The following is a 22,064-nucleotide window of genomic DNA, read 5'->3' on the forward strand; positions in this document are numbered from 1 at the left end:
TTCCCAGGAAGTTTGTACCTTTCGACCACCTTCACCCATTTCCTGCCACCCCCTCCTCTGACCTCTGGCAACCACCAATCTGTTGTTCAGTTTCTATGAGCTCAATTTTTTTATATCACACATATAAGTGAGATCATACAGTATTTATTTTTCTCTGTCTGACTTATTTCAGTCAGCATAATGCCCTAAAGGTCCATCCATGTTGTCACAAATGATAGGATGTCCTTCCTTTTTACGGCTGCATAATATTCCATTATATACATTTGTGTGTGTGTGTGTGTGTATATATACACACATTTTCTTTATCCATTTGTCTGTTGATGGACACTTAGGTTGTTTCTGGGCCTCGGCTTTTGTAAATTCTGCTGCAATGAACACGGTGGTACAGATATTTCTTTGAGACAGTGATTTCATTTCCTTTGTGTGTATACCCAGAAGTGGAATTGCTGAATCATATGGTGGTTCTATTTGTAATTTTTTGAGGAGCCTCCATACTATTTTCCACAGTGGCTGTAACAATTTACATTCCCCTCACCAGTGCACAAGCGTTCCCTTTTCTGCACATCCTTGTCCGCATTTGTTATCTATCTTCTTGATGATAGTTGTCTAACAGGTGTGAGGTGAGATCTCATTTGTGGTTTTGTTTTGCATTTCCTTGATGATTAGTGATGTTGAGCACCTTTTCATGTAACTGTTGGCCAAGAAGTAAAATTTCTTTCATTTATTTAAAGTTTAAGTGATGGCCCATTTTCAATGATGAACTGGTGTCAGGAAACTTATTTTCTAGCCAATATTATATAGATATAAATAATACCACACAGAATATTTTCTTAATTCTTTAGAACCTTACAAAACAAAGCTGCTGAAGATCAGCAGAGTGGCATTTTTGAACCATCTAAGAAAGAGACTTGTAAGGAGTCGATTAAACATAAGTTTTGGTTTACTGTGCTTCGGAGGTTGACCCTAAGCTCCAACTGCAGGTTATCTCTGGGAAGTCAGCTCATGGGAGGGATCACTACTTTAATTCAAGGAAATAATCTTTTTCTAGCGAAGTGCTGTAGATTACTTAAATCAATTCACATCTCTTTTATTTTACATCCCTCACTCCACTCATCAAGCGGGTTCTTCTGTCTTAACTCAGCTAATTCGATCCCATTTAATTAACAAAATGAACTAGATGCAGCAAAGTTACAGTTTTGAAAGGAGAACTAAACAGTTCTCTCTGATTTTGTGGTTCTCCCCTGATTGTCAAGGAAGCGTCCAAGTCACTCACTTGTCTTCCTTAGTCTAGTTTTGCTGCAAATGAGAGAGTAAGAGGAAGGCTAGAAGAAGGAATCAACATAGTAGGTTTTCTCTTCCTTAGGACACACATCTCCCTTGCTCCCTCTTTTTCCCTTCCTCTCCTTCTCTTGTCTTACCCTAGGGAGAATAAGCATGCACATGGTTCGATGTTTTGGTTTTTGCATTTAACGACATGCCTTACAGGCTGTTCCACTTAGGTATGTTGAGGATCACCTCATTCTTTCTGGCAGTGGCCTGGAATTCTATTGCGTGGATGGACCGTCATTTATGAACCTGTCCTCCAAAGATGGACATTTAAGGAGTTTTCAATCTTTTGCCTTTGAAAATAGTGCTACAATGTGAACATCCTTATTCACATGCCTTTGAGCTCATACGAGGATAAATTACTGGAAATGTACATTATTGGGTCGAAGGGCATGTGAATTTTAAATTTTGGTGGATATTGCCACATTACTCTCCAAAGATTTGGCAGCAATTTGAGAGCCTAACTAGCTATGGAATGCTAACCACTGTTCCAAAGACACCTTGAGGCAAAACTTGACCAGGTGGAGCTTGTCTAGACAATAAAGAGAAAGAGAGAAACACTGGACAAGAGGCTGCAGGAGGAGGAAGGCCAGGGGAGGCTGAAGGTCTGTCTGTGAGGTAGAGGAGGGAGGGGTTTGACTTGTCCTGGAGGACCCAAGGGCTCTGAACTGACAAGTAGATGAGACATATTAAGGCTCCGTATAAAAAAATACTTTCTAAAGGTGTTTGCTGAATGTGGGACTGAGTGTCTCAAAGGAAGTGAGATTGCTGGTACTAAATGTGTTCAGGTCAAGGCTGGTTGTCTTTGGCTGTGTGTGTATGTCTGTATGTGTGTGTTGGTGGGTGTGTATGTGTTTGTGTGTGAATGTGTGCATGTGTATGTGTGTGTGTCTGTGTGTGTTTATGTGTGTGTGTGTGTGTGTGCATGCACACGTACCAGGCAGTTGTGTAAAGGGGACGTACGCATCAGATGAGAAGTTGCTGTAGATGTCTTTAAAGCCCTGTCAGTGTCTGAAACACTGATTTAATGAACAAGTCAAAGTATAGGAAATTATAATTTGGTTAAGATACACAATTTTGTTTGACTGAGTTGCCCAAATATAAATACCCCCAGGGAATACCTTGAGTGTAAGAATTATGCTGTTTGTTGATTATTTCAGTAAGCAAGTATTGAATGCCTTACTGCAAGGCAGACAGGGGATAGAGTGGACAGACAGACAAGGTCCCTACCCACATGGAGCATCCATACGGCTCAAAGGCAACACAGCATCAAGGCAAAGGATGGTAAGAAGCACATGCCTTAGCAGAGCACAGGCCACACCCTGTACAGGAGACTGGGTTAGACTGGAATCTGGAGGTTGAGTGAGAGCTCGCTCAGTACAGTGAGCTCCTTGGTGGACGTGCGCAGAGGATTTCAACCAGAGAGCTGAAAGTTCAAGGAACTGAAAGAATCTGGGTGTGGACGCTTAAAGTGTGGAGCCTAAAGGGAAGGTGAGCAAGAATGATTACAGATGAGGCTGAGAAGACAGGCTGGGGACCGAGGGTGAAGGACCTTGGGGGCTTTGTGCTAGCAGCAATGATATTTGAAGGGTTTTGAGCAAACGAGTTACAGGTTAAGGTTTGTGTTTCACAGAGCTCACCCTGGCACCTCGGCAGGGAGATGGTTTAAGGCAGGGTTTCTCAATCTCGGCCCTACTGACATTTTGGACTCAGGATTCTTTGCTGGGGGGCTGTCCTGTGCATTGTAGGATGTTTAGCAGCATCCCTGGCCTCCACCCACTAGCTGTCAGTAACACCATCCCATTCACCACTTGTGCCAACCCAAAACATCTCTGGACATTGCTAAATGGCTCCTGGTGTGTATGCCCATGTGTGAGGGATGTGAAATCACTCCTGGTTGAGAACCCCTGTGTCAGGGAACAAGATAACATGATGACCTGAACTGGATGGAAGATAATGGCAGAAATATGGGTCAGAAAGTAACAGGTAGAATTGGCAGGTCTTGGGTGTAGGTTGACTGTGGAGAGGGAGGGAGCACTGAAAGATGAAGCTCAGGTTTTGGGGTTTGGTGGGCGGTATGATTCCTGAGTTGTGGGACACAAGGGTGGTTTTCCAGAAAACAGGATAAATTCTATTTTGGAAAGTTTATGTTTAAAGTGCCTGGGGGTCTTCCATGTGGACACCCAATGGGAAGGAGTCTAGGATTCAGGTGAGTCTTGGAAAGATTCTGAGTTGGGGGATGGAATTTGAGAGCTGCTGTCCTGTGTAGCTGGCAGTTGAAATAATGCTCCTTGTGGCCCCGTTAATAACATTGTGGAATTGTGCGTGTTGCATGCCCAAGTGTTGTGGCACTTGCTAGCACTATATATAGGAATGTGTGGCCATTTCCAGATGCTCAAAGTTCCTGGGCTATTCACCAGGCCCAGCCCACCAGAAAAAGATCCACATGGCTTCCCGACTAAGGATGCTCAGCCCCTGCAAGGTTGACCTTTCCTGCTCCAGGCAGTTGAAGTGCTTCTTAAGTGATGGCTGAATGGTCGAAGCTATTACTCTAAGTGTAATTTGTAATGGCTCTCTAACGCTTTAGAGACAGCTGAGGTTCCTTGGGATGAAAGGTGACTTTTAAAAGTCAGTAATTATATTTCCAGTGAAAGTGTGTCTTTGGTACGGTGTTTAACTCACATACAGGGCACCCAAGAATTCACTCCTGGACAGGGTGTATATTAATCATGGTTTCAATGCTCAGAGAACATGTTCTCAGTAGTTAACCATCCTCTTCCCTCCTCCTTAAAATGGGGGCCTTGTAATCAAAAGAAAGACACACCCTTAACTATAGCAGGGCTGCCGTACTAAATAAAAAATTATAGTTATTATACACGAACTTCATACTGAGCAGGGTCAAGTAATAACACATCTGCTAACCTCCATTAAAGAACTGAGTTATGTTCAGCTTGTGTTTTAATTAGCCTGTGATAAACAAAGAATCAAAGGCCATTCTGCTCTGGTACTTTTTATATTTATGACTGCCTTCACCTGCGCTTAGATGCAGGTTTATGAAGTGTAAAAAAGCTAAGCGTTCTAGTCGCGCTGTCTAGACCATTTACTGTCATAGATCGGAACCAGCCAGATGTTTACAACAGCCTGCAGAGATGGTCGGCTGCTTGGTTTCCAGAAATGTTTGGGGCAAACAGTGTACCCTCCCAAAAAAGGATTGGCACCCACACTTCCAGATCGCTCAGGTTTTCCTCATAGTTTGTGAACCGCGTTGGAATAGCGGGGTTTAGAAGAAGAATTTATCTTCTGACTTGAGACCTAAGTCTTCTTGAATGGTGAGAAAGGTCACAGGATCCTGTGAAAAACCATTTACATGAGGGAGGAAGTTGAGCCAAGAAAGCTGTGCTGCCCCAGCCCAGCTTGCCAGCCTCCCAGCTGACGTAACACTGAGCCACTTGATGGGAAAGGCTCTAAGAAACTCTGCTCTAAAATCTTCCTAACTTTAATGATCTCCCAGGTATGTTCCAGCTCTATGATTCTCAAGTAAACGATTCATTTAGGTATTGTGCTTTTAAGGTTAGTTGATCCTTTCACTGGTTAGGCCTGTGAAATTGGCCTGGAATAAGCATTCCGGAGTGACCTGTTCCTTTCTGGCTCCTTGGAAAGCTCCACCATCTTCCTGTATGTTCTTGAAGGAGATTCTGTGTCATCTCCTGGGACAGGGCCTTGACGCACAAATTTAGCTCCACGTCTGTTTCGTTCCTTTCAACCACTTTTTTAAAAAGAAACCTTATATTTCGAAGTATAATATACTTGCAGAAAAATGCAAAAATACCAAAGTGAGTGTACTTTGTATCCCCACCTAGGTCAAGAAGTAGATATCAGCAGCACCCCAGAACTTCGCCTGTGGTCCCCCTCAATTACTTCCCTTCCTTTTTCTCCCAAAAGTAGCTATTCTGACTTCCAAGAGAGACTAGTTTTGCCTCTCTTTGCAGTTTGTATAGACTTAAACAGAATGCGCTCTTTTGTGTCTGACTTCTTCCACTCCACACCTGTGAGATTCATCGATGTGGCTGCATACAGCTCTAGTTCCTTTTTTTTCAATTGCTGTGTAGCATTCCTTTGTATTAATATATACCCCAATTTATGTATTCATTTTCCTGTTGATGGAAATGTGCCCAGTTTGGCCCATTATGAATAAAGAAACGGATACTTTTGCACGTGTCATTTGATGCTCGTGTGCAAGCACTTCTCTTGTACCTGTCCAGCCGACTTAGGATTTGACCTCTGACAAATCATTCAGCTTCTTAGGACCTGTTTCCTTCTCTTTGAAAGTCGTTGATGAGGTAGTCCTTGATATACTCTCTCTTTACTGTTGCCACCGCACTGTGGACTATTTTAAGTCGGCTTATCATCCATAATCTTACCATTCTTTCTCCTTGCTTCCTCTGTGTAAGCCTGTGCTCACAGTCCGCTCCCAGACATCAAGGGAGCGATGCCAAATTCTTCCTTCAGACCCGTAGTTCTCCAGCGTGGTCCCTGGATCTGCAGCATCCGCATCACCTGGGAACGTGTTAGGAATGCCCATTCTCAGGCCTTTCCCAGACCTACAGAATCAGAGACAGAGCTTGGAGCCCAGCACTCTGTGTCTTCACAAGCCCTCTGGGGAATTCTGATGCCCACTCAAGTTTGAGAACCGCTGTTTAGTCTCCTCTCCCATCCCCTTTCTCAGCTTCTACACAGTGGGAGGCACTTGACAGGAAATTTATTCATTTATTTACTATCTATTCACCCAACCATACTTGTTGGGCACCTGCTAAGTCCTGGGTGACGCGGTGCTAAGCATCGGGGATAAGAAGATGCATTAGAGATGGTCCTCGCCCTTAGGGAGCTCAAGGTCAGCAAATGGGTATAATACAGTATGACAGACACACCGAGACATGAGAAAGGGAGTGATCAACTCTCCCGAGGAGGTCAGGGAATGTTCCACCTGGGAGCTGAGTCTTGGACTCAAGTAAGTGTTGAACTAAGTGATTAAATGGCGTTCCTCCTAAGTGAGAACTAATTAATGCCGGCAAATTGCTAGCAGCCCCTTGGATGGGGAAGTGCTGTGTTATCACTTCTGAAACCCAAGTGATTGGAACATAGCAGACAGCCTTTAAATATGCACTGCATTTCTGAATAAAAAGCTAGCTTTTTCTATGCATTTTTTGGTCCTGTATTTCATTCATTCAACACGCATTTCTTGGGCACCTGCTATAGGATGGGAACTCCACTGTGTGCTGAGTTAATGAGGTGAGTGGAAATAGACCTAATGAGGGCAGCAGAAATAGATACAATTTCTACATTTCTCAAGACTAGTAGTCGAGGCCCCGAATGTGAAGTGTTTGAATGGCGGAGGTGTATAATGATGTTTACTTAGCAATGTTAGCTAGTTTCCAGCTAGCAATTTCAATGCTTCTAATTGGTCAGGAGAATCAAAATGATCACTAAAAAACACACAGGAATAGGCCTGTGTGTTTGATTTTTTTGTGTAAATAAATGGATCTATTCAGTTCTTCAGGGTGTTTTATAAGATTTAAAGGGTTTTGCTTTTTTTTGATGGCAGGGCAAAGCATAGTGACACTCACATGGATGGAAGGGGCAGCTCTGTTACTTACAGCCCAGAGCGACAGAAGGCTGCCAGGCAGGGCTGCCGGGAACTTGCACTCGGGGCCAGGGTGACAGCAAGCTGGAGCTGTTGGGGCAGTTTATGAATGGCGAGTGAGTTGGGGTTAGCTTGGTTTTGTGTGGATTAACTAATTTGAATAATCTCGTAGGCTCTGGGGTGTTGACGCTGTTGCTAGTTATCTGGACCTGTCCCTGGGGCCAGGAGGGCAGGTGCACAGTGGCCCCAGTCTGGGAAGTGGTTGGTGAGTGGACTTAATCAGCTTCTCAAGAAGGGGAATTGACTGGCCTCTATCTATCCAGGCCTGGAAACCGAGTCAAGACAGCATTTCAAGAAAAAATTATATTTACATGGGGAAGGTTTGAGAAATGAGAAAATCCTCTTTTGCCGCAGTGAAGCACTTGCGCAGCTTTGGGGCGGCTGTCCCCTTCTCTCTGACTCCAACATTTCCATCTACATAGTGGACAGTTTTTTGGTTTTCATGTGGGAGTGGATTTAAGAACTCCGCAACAGCACAGGCGAGCACGTGTTTTCAAACACATTATAGGTAGTATTTCTAGCCTGGTGACAGGGATGATATTTAGACCTCATTTAGAGCTTCAGGTTGAAGTTATCTGTGCTGGAAGATAGTCCCTAAAATAGGGGGCGCCAAACCCTCCTCACTTATGTGGTCAGAAATCAGCCAAACACATCAAGGGTGCTTGTGGTTATAAAAGGCAGCTCCTACACAGAGCCTTCAAGCCCCTTCTCGAGAATGGTTATTGATGGTGAGGAACCACTTAAACTGTCTAAAAGATTCCAATTAATGCTATTGTGGCCTGTCAAGTGGTACATTTTTTTCTGGAGGGAACCAGAATAAAATCTAGTGAGGCATAAGAAAGGAGGAACGTCAGAAGCGAGCTGCCGCTCTTTTGGAGCCCAGTTTTTACTGGAGTTGTATGCATGGGCTAAAGAAGGGGGAGCTGGTCTCTCTGAGAAGCCCCTCTTGTGAGCTCTGTCATCCGGATGCAACTTCTTCACTTGAACTCTTCCGATGCCACAAGGATCTCTGCGTCTGCTGCCCTCGTGGCGGGCTGTGCAAGTGAATGCACACAAACGAAGCTAGATTGTTGGCGAGACACTTGGGAAGAGCAGTTAGGTCCGTCGAAGCCTCCAGACAACTTTCTTCCCCAGTAAAGCTTATGCTCGGCTGGAACTGCCCCAAGATGCAGATGCAAAGTTCATTAAGAGAGACTCAACTGCATCTCTATTTAAAGCATCGTTTGTCCCAGGATACAAAGGTAGAGTGGTGGGATGTTATTCTTGGTGGATTTGCTGTCTGAAAGCTCATGCATTTCCACCTCTTTCATACAATCCTGAGGCTGTAACTCATTGTTTGTTTTTTAAAAAAATTCAAGCTTCTTCTACATTAAAAAAATACCATCACCACGGTGCTTATTTTAGCAAGTTTCTTTTTTAAAAAGATAAAAATCAATATTCTCCCTTGCACAGCTGATGTCCTGGGGGACGAACTACAGGAATCATTGTTAAATTGCTGCTAGTCTGTCTGTTTGATAGCAAAGGTCAATATTTTTCTAGAAAGAAAGCCCTCTGCTTTCCTCTTGGGAGACGAGAGAATGCAGCAGTGGTAAATTACTGGATTTTGTGCCCAAGTGATTGTCAGGCATAACTCTACTCCTTGGAAGGAAATACCACGTCTTGCTACATTTGTTTCTTCTCACTTCTCCCGCTCTGCACTTAGAAAGGGTTTCCTCTGGTTGCTTGCTTATCCCTGCAGAACTGCCCAGCAACGACTGCCTCACCCTCCAAACTCAATAATGTCGGAGGTCAGTTCCAGAGGTTGGCTCTGAAAAGTTCACATCTGAAATGCCACCATATCCGTCAGGATAGGCTGGGTTACACTGAGGTAACAAAAAACCCCCAATCTCTGTTACTGAAAACCACCAGCGTTTAATTCCTGCTCACCCTACATGTCCACTGCAGGTCAGCAGGGGCCTCTGCTCATTGGAATTATTCAAAAACCCAAGCTGAAGGAGACCCCATCCCAACATTTGCCTTGATGACCACTAAAGTGGTGGAGATGCAGCAAGGTGAGCTGTGTCTCACTTTTAAGCCTTTGCCTTAAGACACACTCATCACATCTGTTTACATTTCACTGACTAAAACAAGGCATTTGACACCTTCTGGTCAAATGGGTGCCCAGGAGGAGGAAAGTACTGGAATGTTTGTGTACAGCCTTAATGACCGTGGTGGCCATTAATCCAACATTTTGGAAAGTTGGAAAGGATCTAAGAGATCATCTTCTCCAGACTTCTTCCTAAGGGGGCATCTTTTCTTCAATTTGTTGACCCCCTTCCCCTGCTCGGCCTCTGCTGAAGCATTCCTGCTTCAGGAGGACCCTAGCACTTCCCAAGATGGCCATGCTTTGGGGCAGCCTTTGTATAGTTAAGGCCTATCAGAGCTGAGCATCTAGAGCTTGTTCTCGTCTTCCATCCTCTGGCTATGTGACCCTGACTATGTAGCTCACCTTGCTGAGTCTGTTTCCCATTCTGTAAAATGGGAATATTATTACCCTTATTTAAAGTTGAATTGAGGATTAAAGAAATAAGGTCTATAAAGCCCGTATATGTTTGGCACATAATCAAAAACAAACAAAGGCTTGTTCCCTTCCTCTTGCTCCTACATAGCTGCTGTGGATTGAATGTGAAAATGTATATAAGAGGGCTCTGCTCATTGTAGATGGTAAAAAAAGAAAGTTTTAAGTCACTATAAGGATAATTTAAAAATATACCAATATTTGTTTTTGTTTTTTTTTTAAAGATTGGCACCTGAGCTAACAACTGTTGCCAATCTTTCTTTTTTTTTTTTTCTTTTCTGCTTTATCTCCCCAAACTCCCCTGTACATAGCTGTATATCTTAGTTGTGGGTCCTTCTAGTTGTGGTATGTGGGACGCTGCCTCAATGTGACCTGACGAGCAGTGCCATGTCGGCGCCCAGGATCTGAACCCTGGGCCACCACAGCGGAGCGTGCGAACTTAATCACTCGGCCACAGGGCCGGCCTCTATACAAATATTTGAGCCGAAGTGACCATGGAAAGTCTTGGAAGTCCAGTGGCATAGATGAATATTTATAAATTGCTCAATCATATCAGATATTTACTTGTTTAAAAATAGATGGATTTGGGGGCCAGCCACATGGTCTAGTGGTTAAAGTTCTGCGTGCTCCACTTTGGCAGCCTGGGTTCATGAGTTCAGATCCTGGGCACAGACCTACACCACTTGCCAGCCGTGATGTGGCAGCAGCCCACATACAAAATAGAGGAAGATTGGCACAGATGTTAGCTTAGGGCTAATCTTCCTTAGCAAAAAAAACCCAAAAAACAAAAAAGGATGAATTTTTATTTTTCTCTTTTCTCTACTTCCAATGTGTTGCCTGGGATGCATCCTTCTCCTATCTTTTACTCTGAATTATTCTTTAAGTCTCAGTTTCTCTCCAGTGTTTACTGACAAAAATGGCCTGTATTTACCCAGATTGTAACATTTATCTCATGACATTGCTTATAACTTTAAGTACCTGGGGACTATTTTTGAATGCTATTGTGTCCACCCTTGCCTTTTGCATGAATGAATGGATAACATATACTCAGCATCTGTCACAGTCTTTAACACTTAGTAAGTTCCCAACACATGGTCATTCTTCTCCCTTCCCGTTGGGTAATCTTGGAGGGCAAATGGACCTCCAGTTCTCACTGTTTAAGCTCAATATGCTAAATGAAATTCAGAAACATGTTGCTTGCCAATGCCCTTCTTAAAATATTACCATCATTTCGGACAAATGGCTCAGAGGACATCTGGCTATTCCCTGTGAGTTATGATGATCTAGCAAAGAGTGGCTCTTTGAAGAATGGCTAAAGGCATTCAAGAACAGTGGGTAAGCAGAAACTACAGTGGGGTCAAGAGAATGCCACAAGGCAGGGGGCAAATATCTTTTTAATTTTTTAAAAATATGTAAGTTGATTTAACTCCTGCTTCCCATCAGAAATGCTTTGTTGAATGAATGCAAAATTTTACAACTTTACTAGTTAATTGGAGGACGAATTGGGAGAGCTACTCTGAATTACCACTTTGAAAAAGACAGGAGATACAAACTGAGTTCAATGAATTACCTTACAGTCTATTGTCAGCGCTGGGCGATACCTTATGGTTTCAACCCTCGCATTTTCAGACGAGAGGACTGGATTCCGGAGAAGTCACAAAAATTCAAACTTGGGAATAATGATTTAGGCATCAATTCAGATTCTCTCAATCCTTAGCGTTTCCTCTGAGGCTGGGTGAAGACCCTGGGGCCAGTTAGGAGGACACTGAAGAGTGACTTCCACAGGGCCTGACACTGGGCGAGTCAGGCTTCCTTCTACCAAGTTGTTGGATCAGGAAGCGGGGCTCCAGAAATCCTCTCTGGGAGAGATGGTAGTACTTGGGAGACAATGCCCTCCTGAGATTACCTCTAAACATGCTAGTTCATCTTTGTAATCTGCTTTAGCTCCAGACTGCCTTGTTCCATTCAGACTTAAAAACATCTTAGATCTGGGATTTTGATTAAGAGACACAAGTACAACGAATGGTCTTAACTCTTGGGCCAGTTGGTTTCAGGAGGAAGGAAAAATTCATGCTGAGTGTTCTTGTGTGAAACTGATGCCATGAAAATTGAATACGTTTGATGTAGAAATTATCACAATCTAGACTGATGTTCTCCTCGTCAGAGGGGGAGAACAAAGGTCACTCGTTTGTTCCTCTGTGGTCCATTTGCTTCTCCATCTTCCCCCATTTTTTGTAATTGCATTATGAAAGGACACCTTCTTCCCAATGGCTTCAAGTGAGAGCCTTCTCCGATTTCTCTTGCCCATCAAGTGGAAGGAATCTCTTACTCCCAGAACTCATGGGACATCTTATCAGTGTTCCCCTGTGGGAGTCTGTCGGTTTTTATTTTGCACAGTAGGTGACTGTGTCCATGCTGCCTTTCCCGTGGTAGAGTATGGACCTCTCGAGGGTGAGCCTTTGAATGATTTAGCCTTGAATCCCCCACAGTAAAGTACAGTGTATCCTCTGAGCAGTGGCTTAAAAAAAATTATTTGAAAAGCACTTAGCCATATGGTATTGTTAGGTTGCCCAAAATAAATGAGTGGGCTGCGCTGAAGCCCGTGCAAATCTCAGTACACAGCCTTCACCCCAGGGAGACTAGGGTGACACGCACATTGGAGACACTTTGAGTTCTTTCCTGGGACATCAGATCTTTCTATGGTGGTTATCATTATGATGGCTGCGGCTTAATTGAACAGCATCTGGTGCATGGTAAGGCATATATAGTAAGCGCTCGGCACACAGGTTGAGTGACTAACTTGCCAGAGAAAATGTATAGGAAACCAGTGTCTCAAGGTGAATCTGAATGAGGCACAGCAAACACAGGTTTCGTGAGGCAACATTAAAAATTGCCAGGACTACGGATTCGAACCAGTGGTATGATGGTAAGTGCTTAACAATAAGCTTTCTGTGGGTACCAAGATGCTCACTGCACGGTGTATAAGTGGTAAAGCTAGGATTCCTCACTCACTGCTTTTTCTGCTGCCCCTCTTTATGCCCGGGACTGACCTGTGCTGCCCCAGAAGGTGGAGATTGTCACAGAGCAGAGACCGCTTGGACCAAACTCTTCTTGGAACCAAAGCAACAAGTCTTCAAAGAAGACACTACACTCTTCAGCCTCGGATTGTCATCTGGGGATGTTTGGAGGTAGAATATATACAAGTTGCTCAGAGGGTCAATTAATAGTTACCAGTGGTGGTTGAGAATTAGTTAATGTTACTTTTTCTTTGAATTATACTTTTCTTCCAATTGTCCCACATTGCTCACAATATACACTCATGGGTTGTCTCTTTACAGCTCCAATACCTAATTTGATCACTGTGTTATTTAATCCTATTTGGAAAGTTTGTATTCACATCTACTATCCTACAGGAAAAATCAAATTAACCAAAAGCCTAATTAAAAGGCAACTCAAGCTTCACATAGTGGCTTCCCTCCAGAGTACGAAAAGGAATAAACACAACTTTGCAGTGTAGAAATCCGACCCACACTCCTTCACAGTCAACATCATCAGTGATAACACTCATGTTGATAGTGTGTACCCTTGACATGACATGATGGGCACGGCACTTTACCTCTGTGGTCTTCCTCCCCCCAAACATATAACTGTAGTCTAATCAGGAGGAAAACGGCAGACAAACCACAAGTCAGGAACATTCTACAAAATACCTGGCCAGTACTGTCAAAACTGTCAAGGTCATCAAAAACAAGGAAAGTCTGAGAAATTGTCACAACCATAGGAGCCTAAGGAGACACGAGGACTAAATGCAGTGCAGGATCCTGGGTGAGATCCTGGAACAGAAAATGTCCATTAGTTAGAAACTAAGAGAACTGGAATAAAGTACGGGTTTCAGTTAATATCAATGTATCAATTTGTTAATTGTGACAAATGTGCCATACATTAACACGGAAGATGTTCACAATACGAGAAACTAGGTGTGGGGTATACAGGAAATCTCTATATAGTCTGCAATTTTTCTATAAATCAAGAGTTATTCTAAATATTAAAAATCATTAAAGGTAGGCAACTCAGCCTAGAGGCTTGCTTTACTCATTTATTCATTTATTCTTGAGAATAAAATTAAAAGTTATAATTGGGGATATAAAACTACTCAAGGAATAAAGAGTTTAAAATATCTCCTCATTAGATACTATTGACAATCCAGGGGAAGAGATGCAAACATGGAGAAAGCAGGAAAATGAAGAAACAACTAGAGAGATGGCTGGAGTAGGAGACAGACCAATTCAGGGGCACAGAGGAGCAGAGTAGAGAGAAAGACCTGGTACAGACTGAAAATCCAGCCAGGCACAGAACAGAGGCTCAGACACCAATTCCCACATGAAGAAGAGAAACATAAAAAGCTATCGGGAAAATGAGACTTAGTGACAGCCACGTTTCCATCTCATGCCTACTCTGTTCTTGCTGCTCATACCTGTTGCCTTTTTGCAACTGTAGTCAAAGCTTTATTGGCCGTGAGGCTGAGGGGTGTGTCCCCCAGGAGTCATGAGTTCTACTTTACGGCATCACGTAAGCCCTTTCAAAATAATGCTTGATCAAAATAATAATTAAAAAATGAATTTGAATAAACGTGACTTGCAACAACTTTAAAATGAAAATAATAATACACTGGAATCTGAGCCGTTGCCTGACAAAATTTACGGGAAATAAGAAATGAGCATTCTAGTGCTGTAAAAATAGCCTACTCAAAACCCAAGCTTATGTACATAGCATTTTAAAGTTGGAAGGGACTTTAGCTATAATATTTAGCTTACAGTCTCAGTGATGTCAGGAACATACGCTAAAATTGAGCGCCACATGGCCGAGTTTTGCAATGCCTCTGAGCTACTTTCAGCTTTCATTTGGGAACAAAATACCACACTGTTCACTGCCTGCTAGGGCCTCAGCATGACTGCCAGAGCTAGTGGACGGACAAAAATACCAGCACAACTGCATTTGAATCTGTATTCCTGGGCAATGGTTTCAAATATTAATCATCAAACATGACTCTTGCTTATCTATGATACGTGCTCTCTTGAAATATTTTGTATTTGAGCTGTTCCTTTCATGTATTGTTTTTAGTTTACTGGAGTTTCTTTCTTTTTCTTTACTGAGAAAATAAACATATGCCCCTTCCAGCACATTTCTATTAACTTTCAGCTACTGAACCATATTGTTTAGTGGAATCACTTCACATTATTCTTACATTTTTCCAAGCGTGATATGACTTCCTTTCTCTTTGGATCAATTTCCAGCTTGTCACATGGCATGGATGCCAGGGGTTCATTTTATTTTAGCTTTAGTTTAGCTATTTTTTGGATCTTACATTTTCTTTCACTCTGTTTTTTCTTTTTCATTTTCCTGGAGTATATTTTCAAGTAATTTTTAAAGTTTTCATGGTTTTTACATGTCTAAAAAAGTCTTCGTTTTACCCATTCCTGATTATAGTTTTGGTGAATACTGAATTCAAGGTTTAAAATAAACTCCTAAGGCGGGTTTCCATTATCTCCTGGCAGCTAATTTTTCTGATGATAAGTCTGATGCCAATCAGATTCTTGTTTCATTGTAAATTATTTTCTTTATCTCTCTAGTAGCTTTTAAGACAATTTCCTTATTGTGGCATTCTGAGATTTCTTTACAATCTTCCATTTATCCTGCTTAACATTCAATGGAATGTTTCATTCACAAGGTTCATGTTTCTTTGGCAATTTTTAATTGTTTTGATTAATTTTCTCTTCTCCATTTTAAAAAGGAGTGTCTATCGAACTTCGTGGATTGATCTCCTATGTTGCTTATTTTCTCTCTAATATATTTCTTTATCTTTTTCAGTGATTTTAAAGAGATTTCTTTGACAATATTCCAGTGCTTTTTTGTTTTGTTAACTTCAGCCATGATATTTTTAATTTCTAAGAAATCACTTAATCTCTGAATGTTCTTACTTTTGTTTTATGGATTCAGTACGTTAGGACTTTTTTCCTTGGGATACAGACAGCTCTCTCCTATTTCCTGACATCTTCTTTCCTGGGGGTTTAAAAGTTATAATTGTTCACCTTGGTTTTCTCTTTCATGCTACTTGTTTTGTTCAAATATCCGCTGATTCTAGGCTGTTGGTTCATATTTGCAAATGAAAAAATATGTTGGTAAATATAGTCAGCTGGTGTGGCTTTCCTGGGATACTGGTCACTTCTGTGTCTCGACACAGGCCAGTGTAACTAAAGACCGGCTTCTCCTGGGGGTCTGTGGGCTGGAAGCAGACTGTTGCCCAGCTGACACCCTCTCCTCCATGTACCCTCCATGCTGCAATACAGGGGGCTTTACAGTGCAGACACATCACCCTCCTTAGGAGCCCTCGTTCCCTCCCGGCCAAGTATTCCTTTGCTATTAGACTACAGTGCCCGGGTTTAGCCTGGAGCTAAGAAGCATTGCTTCCAGTGGCCTAGAAATTGGGCAGGAAGGTCACAGTGTTTGAGGAAGGGCACTGATCCACCAACCCCTTCCTCCCCACTTCCTTTTCCTCCGGCTCCTAGAGTTTCTCCATCTCCGGAAAACCTCTCCTCTGGTCGTATTTTGTGCTTATTATGGCAAACAGCACCTAATGCTGTTTTTTTTTTTTTTATCCATATCTAGTTTAACCAACCTAATTTCTGTCTCTCAGAATCTTTTTTAAAGTTTATATTTTGCCAATTGCCTTACCATTCTACCCTTATTTTCTCAACATAGTCTTGGATTTATTTCCTTTCATACATTGATATTGTACTTTCAGTGGAAGTTTCTGAGGAAGCGATTATAAATGGATACATTCAGTCTGCCCTATGGAGCCAGAAACCCTGTAATTCATGCTTAATAGTACAGGTGGGACGAAAGCGTATGACTCTCCTTGGCCTATGACTAAGAAAATGGAAAGATGAGTTCATTGAACACTTTAATCAAGAGAAAATTCTTATTGTACAGTGGTTGAAAGAGTAGGTTTAATTCCAGGCCCACCCCTCCGTAAGCTGAGGGGCCTAGGGCACACTTCATAAAGGCTCTCTGCCTCTCTTTCCTCTTCCATATCATTGGGGACAACAACAGAACCTCACTCAAGGGGTGGTGTGAGGGTTGAAAGAAGGCCCCGTGCCTGATAAAGAGTAAATCCTCAACAAATACTCATTCTATGATAAGTGTCCTCTCCAATGGGAGTCTGCAATATTTTTGTTGAAAATATGCAGGGTTAAGTCTGATGTAAATGTCATTTATAATTTGATTTCAACAAAGAATCATACACTCTTGATCTGAAAAATGGTATAATAGGTGACAAAGCATAGAGTGAGCAAGGAAAGGGCTGGAAGGCACCTTTGAACTTGTCATATGCAACTAGCTCATTTCACAAATGAATAAACCATGGCCCAAAGGGTAGGAGTTGGTGACCAAGTGTCAGAGCCTTGATCCTCATCCAGGTCTCCAGATTGTCCATGAAAAAGGGGTGAAACGCACCTCGTATTTGCTGGGCATTATTCAAGTCCTCTCATTTAGTCCTCTCAAGAGAAAGGCACTTCTACTAACTTTGCCTTATGGAAAGAAAATTGGGGCTTAGAGACTTGAACGTAATGGAGAAGCAGCTTAGGTGGGGCTGGGTCCCAAAGTCAACATGAAAAGTGACAACTCCATCCAGTCGAGACACCCTGAAATTCTTCCAGGCCATTGCTACATTGGAGACCCACATATTAGACTGTGCGTAAATCTACAAAACACGTTTTCCTTCCTGCCTTGCATTAAGCCACTATTTCTTCAACTGAACATCAGACAAAGAAGTTGGCCAGCAATTAGCAGTGCGTGATGTATGAAAAAAGTGAAGAATTTTATCACAGGAATCTCCTGGGTGTGAAGAAGAACCCGAGATGGCAGAGTTCTGTGGTCTATCTCCCGCTTTCTCTGGGACAAGCACTTACGGAGTGAGACAGTAGGTAGAATCTCATTCCATCTTTAAATTCCCTCTTTCTTTTTCACAAATTCCTGGAGGTGAACTTGTAAAGTTCAGCTGGCATAGGACATAACCTTAGTGTTATTTGAACAAGTCACAGAGCCACCGGGTGGGAGAGCTGGGTATACATACCCCACCTCTATGGCCCAAGCTCTTTTCATGGGCTCCTCCCTGCGGTCCCAAGAGGGCCCACTGTTCTCCAGTTTATCGCGCCGGGCTAATTTAGTTCAGCTTGACATTCAACACACACGACTTCTGTTTTCTGCTATAAATCTCCAGACGTTTTATGGACCAATAATGTCCAACGTGTACATGGACTGTTCTCCTGCTTGGTAATTACCACTGACCTCTTTCCAGGACCCTTCTCCATAAAGAGGCCACCTCTTTGGGGCAGCTCTGCCATCCCTTTCTCTCCAAGGCTGTAGGTAGAACAACCAAGTCCTTAATTAGCCAGCCTGCACAGGGAAGCTTGCTGTCAGATTTCCAGCATTTGATGGAGGGGTAATCAGCGGAGGTGGTGCATCGACTTGATTAAAGAGCTGTGATGAATCAAGATAAAATTGACATTTAATTTCTTTTAGATGAAACTAATGCTGTAGACCAAATTTAAAGGTGAATTGTCTTTCTTCTCTCTTGGTTTGTGGGGCAGAGGGAGTTACCCATCATGGAAATGATAACCCTAAAAAACATGTACTATAATTTCTTTCTCAAATTTCTGATATTTAGTCAAACATGGGCTCATGGAATGATTTAGTGGAGTTACAATTCCCCCCCCACTTTTTTGTCCTAACAATATCCAGAAAATCCTCCCAGGACTCGAGAACACTCTAAGTCCATACACCACTGCTCCCATCCATGGAACCCGGCCCACGGTGGATCCTGAGCACCTCTTAAGCTCCTCATTTACTGCCATGCCCACCTCACTCCTTAAAACAGTGGGAACATGATCCTTTGTGGTTCAAAAAACAAAGACAAAAAACAAAAACCCCAAAACCAAATCAAAATGAAACAAAAATCCTAGAGTATAGTCATACATGTAGAGTAACAATGTGCTTTGAAAACTACCACAAAATGTGTGATTTTTTTCCTAATTAAATTGACATCTCTCAAAAAAAAAAAAAGAGGAAACAGTTTCAGGTGGTAATTGTCTTTTCTTTGAGTGTCAAAAGTGAAATAAATAATGGGAAAACAGTAACTCACCAGTCAGTAAACTAGAATACTGTTAATTATTCCCAGAACACACGCACACACACACAAACACATCCCGACGGGAAAATCCCTGAGGTGAAGTGACTTACAATAGCAGTGGGTCCTCATGCTCTAGACTCCTGGACGTTGGAGAGGGCGGACAAGGAGCGTTCCTGGAGAAGTAGCAGCCTCTTAGCAGTAGATGGGAGTAGAGCAACACAGATGAATCCGGCCGGGCAGCCAAGCCTGAAACTTCCCCAAACCCGTGCTCACTGCTTCTTCTGCCTTTACTGCAGGGAAGAAGGGAAGACATACAGAAGCTGTGAATCAGATAAGACGGACTTTCAAATCCATGTCACACTTAGGACACGTGAACTCATGGGAGTAACGCAGGCAAATTTGGGAAACTGTATTTCCTGCCTAGCTGGAACTTTCATTTTGCACTTCTTTAATTTGGTTATGAAATGATAAAATTCCCATTTTTAGTTTCATTTCTCACTATCCTATCGTGTATTCTCTCTTTCTCCATTCCCTCTCTTCTCGGCTTGTTCTTTTCTTCTTTTCTGTATATGTACAGTTCCTTTTGTAGCCATCACATCCTTTTAGGAGTGGGGTGAAGTATAATGAAGGTTTTAGAAACAGCTGTAAATATGCCAGTGGAGTGTGTGATTATGATACTTTTTCTCTAAAGTATGGAGGGAAATGAAGTTATAAACTTTCAAGTGCAAATTGTCTATTTTCTTTGGAAGGAAATAAGGTGCAACTTAAATTACTGGTTTGGTATTAGTTAAAACATATCCCAGCATATACATTATGTAATAGAAGCAGGAAGAAAATATATAATAAATTCAGTTAAAACCCTTGATTGTGTGCCTCATCTCCTGGCATATTTGTCAACATCAGTAGTAAAAAGGTTCTTTTTAATTAATTAATTATTCATGTTTCCCCTTATCTCCATTCCTCACTTTCACGCCCTCCTACCACCCTTCCCTCATGAACAATCGTGCTAAGGCATTTTATGAATATCTGCTTGCTAGCATGTGTTCTTGGAAAATATGTATTGCTTATGGTAAGCATGTTTTCTAATTTACACAAATGGTGTTAAGTTATTGACCTCATTCTGTGCCTTTTTTTTTCCACTCAGTGCTGTGCTTTCAAGATCTATTCACGTTGCTACGTGTCCTGTCAGTCTCTTGCTTCCAGTTGCTGCAGAGGATTCTGTCCATCGCAGTATGCTTTTCTATTCCCCCATAACTGGACACCTATATTGCCTCTAACTCTCTCTGTCCCAAACAATGCTATGAGGAGCATTCTGACACATGTCTGCTTGTGGACTTGGGTGAGGTCCACAAGGAGCGACATAGCTTAAGTGCAACATTGCAGTGTCATAGGATGTAGCTACAGTTCATTTGATGGCTCTCCACACTGACCACACCATTTTATTCCTACCAACGGTGCCTGATCCGATATTTCTATATCTCTGATGTGGAGTTGTCTAGAGAGCAAAGAAGTTCTCTCCATTAATCAGATTTTCTTTTATACTCCTTTTTAGAGCTTAAAAATGTTCTTCACAGAAGTTTTGTATATTTCCTTAAGGAAGTTCCTAGATGTTTCATAGTTTTTGCAGTTATTGTGACTTTTTCTTAAAGTTGTATTTTCTAGTTGTTTATGAGTAGTGTAGAAAAATGCTATTAATTTTTTTGTAATTTTTTTTAACAATCTTCCTGAACGACTTAGTGATTCTAATAGCTTATCTGTTGGTTCTATAGTTTTTTTTGGTAAGGAACATTTGCCTGCAAATAATGACAGTTTGTCTCTTTATCCTTACACCTATTACTTATATATCATTTCTTAGACACAGGGTGGGCCCTCCAGTACTATGCTGAGCAGTAGTATTACTACTAATAATTCTTGTGTTATTTCCAATCTCAAAGAAATGTCTGTAGTTTTTCCGCCAATCATAACGTTTGCTATAGGATTTTGGTATATACTTTTTTATCAGTTTAAGGAAGTTCCTTTCAGTTTCCAGTGTGCTAAGATAATTTTCTGTATCTATCGAGATGATCATATGATTTTTCCCCTTTAGTCTATTAACATGGTATATTACATTGATAGATTTCTCAGGTGTGGAAACATCCGTACGTTCTTGGGAGGGATGTTGTTTTGGTGAGGGTGAAGCAGAAAGACTCTGAGTCAGAGGCTCAGTCGGGAGCTGTTTGGGATATAAAGCAAGTGGCATGGGAAATAGGAGCTGAATGAACCACTGTGCATATCAGTTGGGCTTCCACCCAGTTTTATGACCAATAGTGTATGGACCATGTGCTTGATTCATTAAGCCTTAAAAATTCCTGTGATCTACTTGTTTATTGCCAGTTACTTCAGTCATATCAACACAATTATAAACCAATTAGAATGATAAGCAAGCACTTGGCAAAATAAGTGTTTTAAAATCCCACCTGAAAATTATTGAAACAATGAAAATATAACTCATTCTCAGCCAATTACTTTTTCTGAGAAAAAATATCTAAACTTAATACATATTATGCATTTGAGGGGAGAAAGCATACATCCTGAAAAAAATTCCAACTTTGAATCTGAGTAATGAGCTGCACATGCAAACTGCACAGTAACCAAATGCACACACGGAAGTATTGGGTTGCATTGGTCAAGGGGGTCTCCATCCTGAAAATAGGTTTGGGAGGAAGTAACAACTTGGATACCTGTGATGAAGTAATTCGATTTTCTGATTTCCCCTCTCACCTAATTGGATGTGCAAATGATCTGTCTGCACAATGAGCTCATGCTCGTGGCTCTTCTCTCCTGCATTTGTATGCAGTGAGTGTGCGCACGTGTATGCATTTACACCAAATCATACAGGCTCTGTTTTCCTGCAGTGAGATCTCTGTACCCTCAGAACAAAAAGAAAAATGGTTTCTTAATCGTGATGATCTTTGTAACATTGCCTTGCAGTTTTCTGGTAGTTTTATTTGACCTGTCATAAAAGTGGGGAACATGGATGAGGTGGTGCCTATTAAAGGGGGTTGTTAAAGGAGCTTTTGCTGTGCATCAGTGTATGAGTTACACTCAGCAGGGGCCACTTTATTATGTATAACTGTTATGCTTTGCCTGTGTGTGTCTCCTACACCCAGCATTTCAGACACTGATTTCATCTCAGCCACTCCCCCATGGTAAGGCCACTAAGTATGGGCTAGACTCTGATCCAATGAAAACATCTCTCTGTGGTCCAAAATCCTTTTAGGGATTAGCATCTCAACCAACACCATTCCACCTTT

The 22,064-nt window shown here is 42.0% G+C and overlaps 1 long non-coding RNA gene across 1 annotated transcript in view; it reads left to right on the plus strand.

Moving 5' to 3' along the window:
- Positions 1-2,732: 2,732 nt before the first annotated feature.
- LOC124231771 (uncharacterized) overlaps positions 2,733-22,064 on the plus strand; it is a 36,671-nt gene continuing 17,339 nt past the window's right edge. The window contains exons 1-2 of the long non-coding RNA XR_006886678.1: positions 2,733-2,817; positions 12,649-12,772. This is a non-coding gene — a long non-coding RNA (uncharacterized LOC124231771). The remainder of the gene's footprint in view (positions 2,818-12,648; positions 12,773-22,064) is intronic.

Source organism: Equus quagga, chromosome 2, assembly GCF_021613505.1.
Source record: "Equus quagga isolate Etosha38 chromosome 2, UCLA_HA_Equagga_1.0, whole genome shotgun sequence".
Lineage (NCBI taxonomy): Eukaryota > Metazoa > Chordata > Mammalia > Perissodactyla > Equidae > Equus > Equus quagga.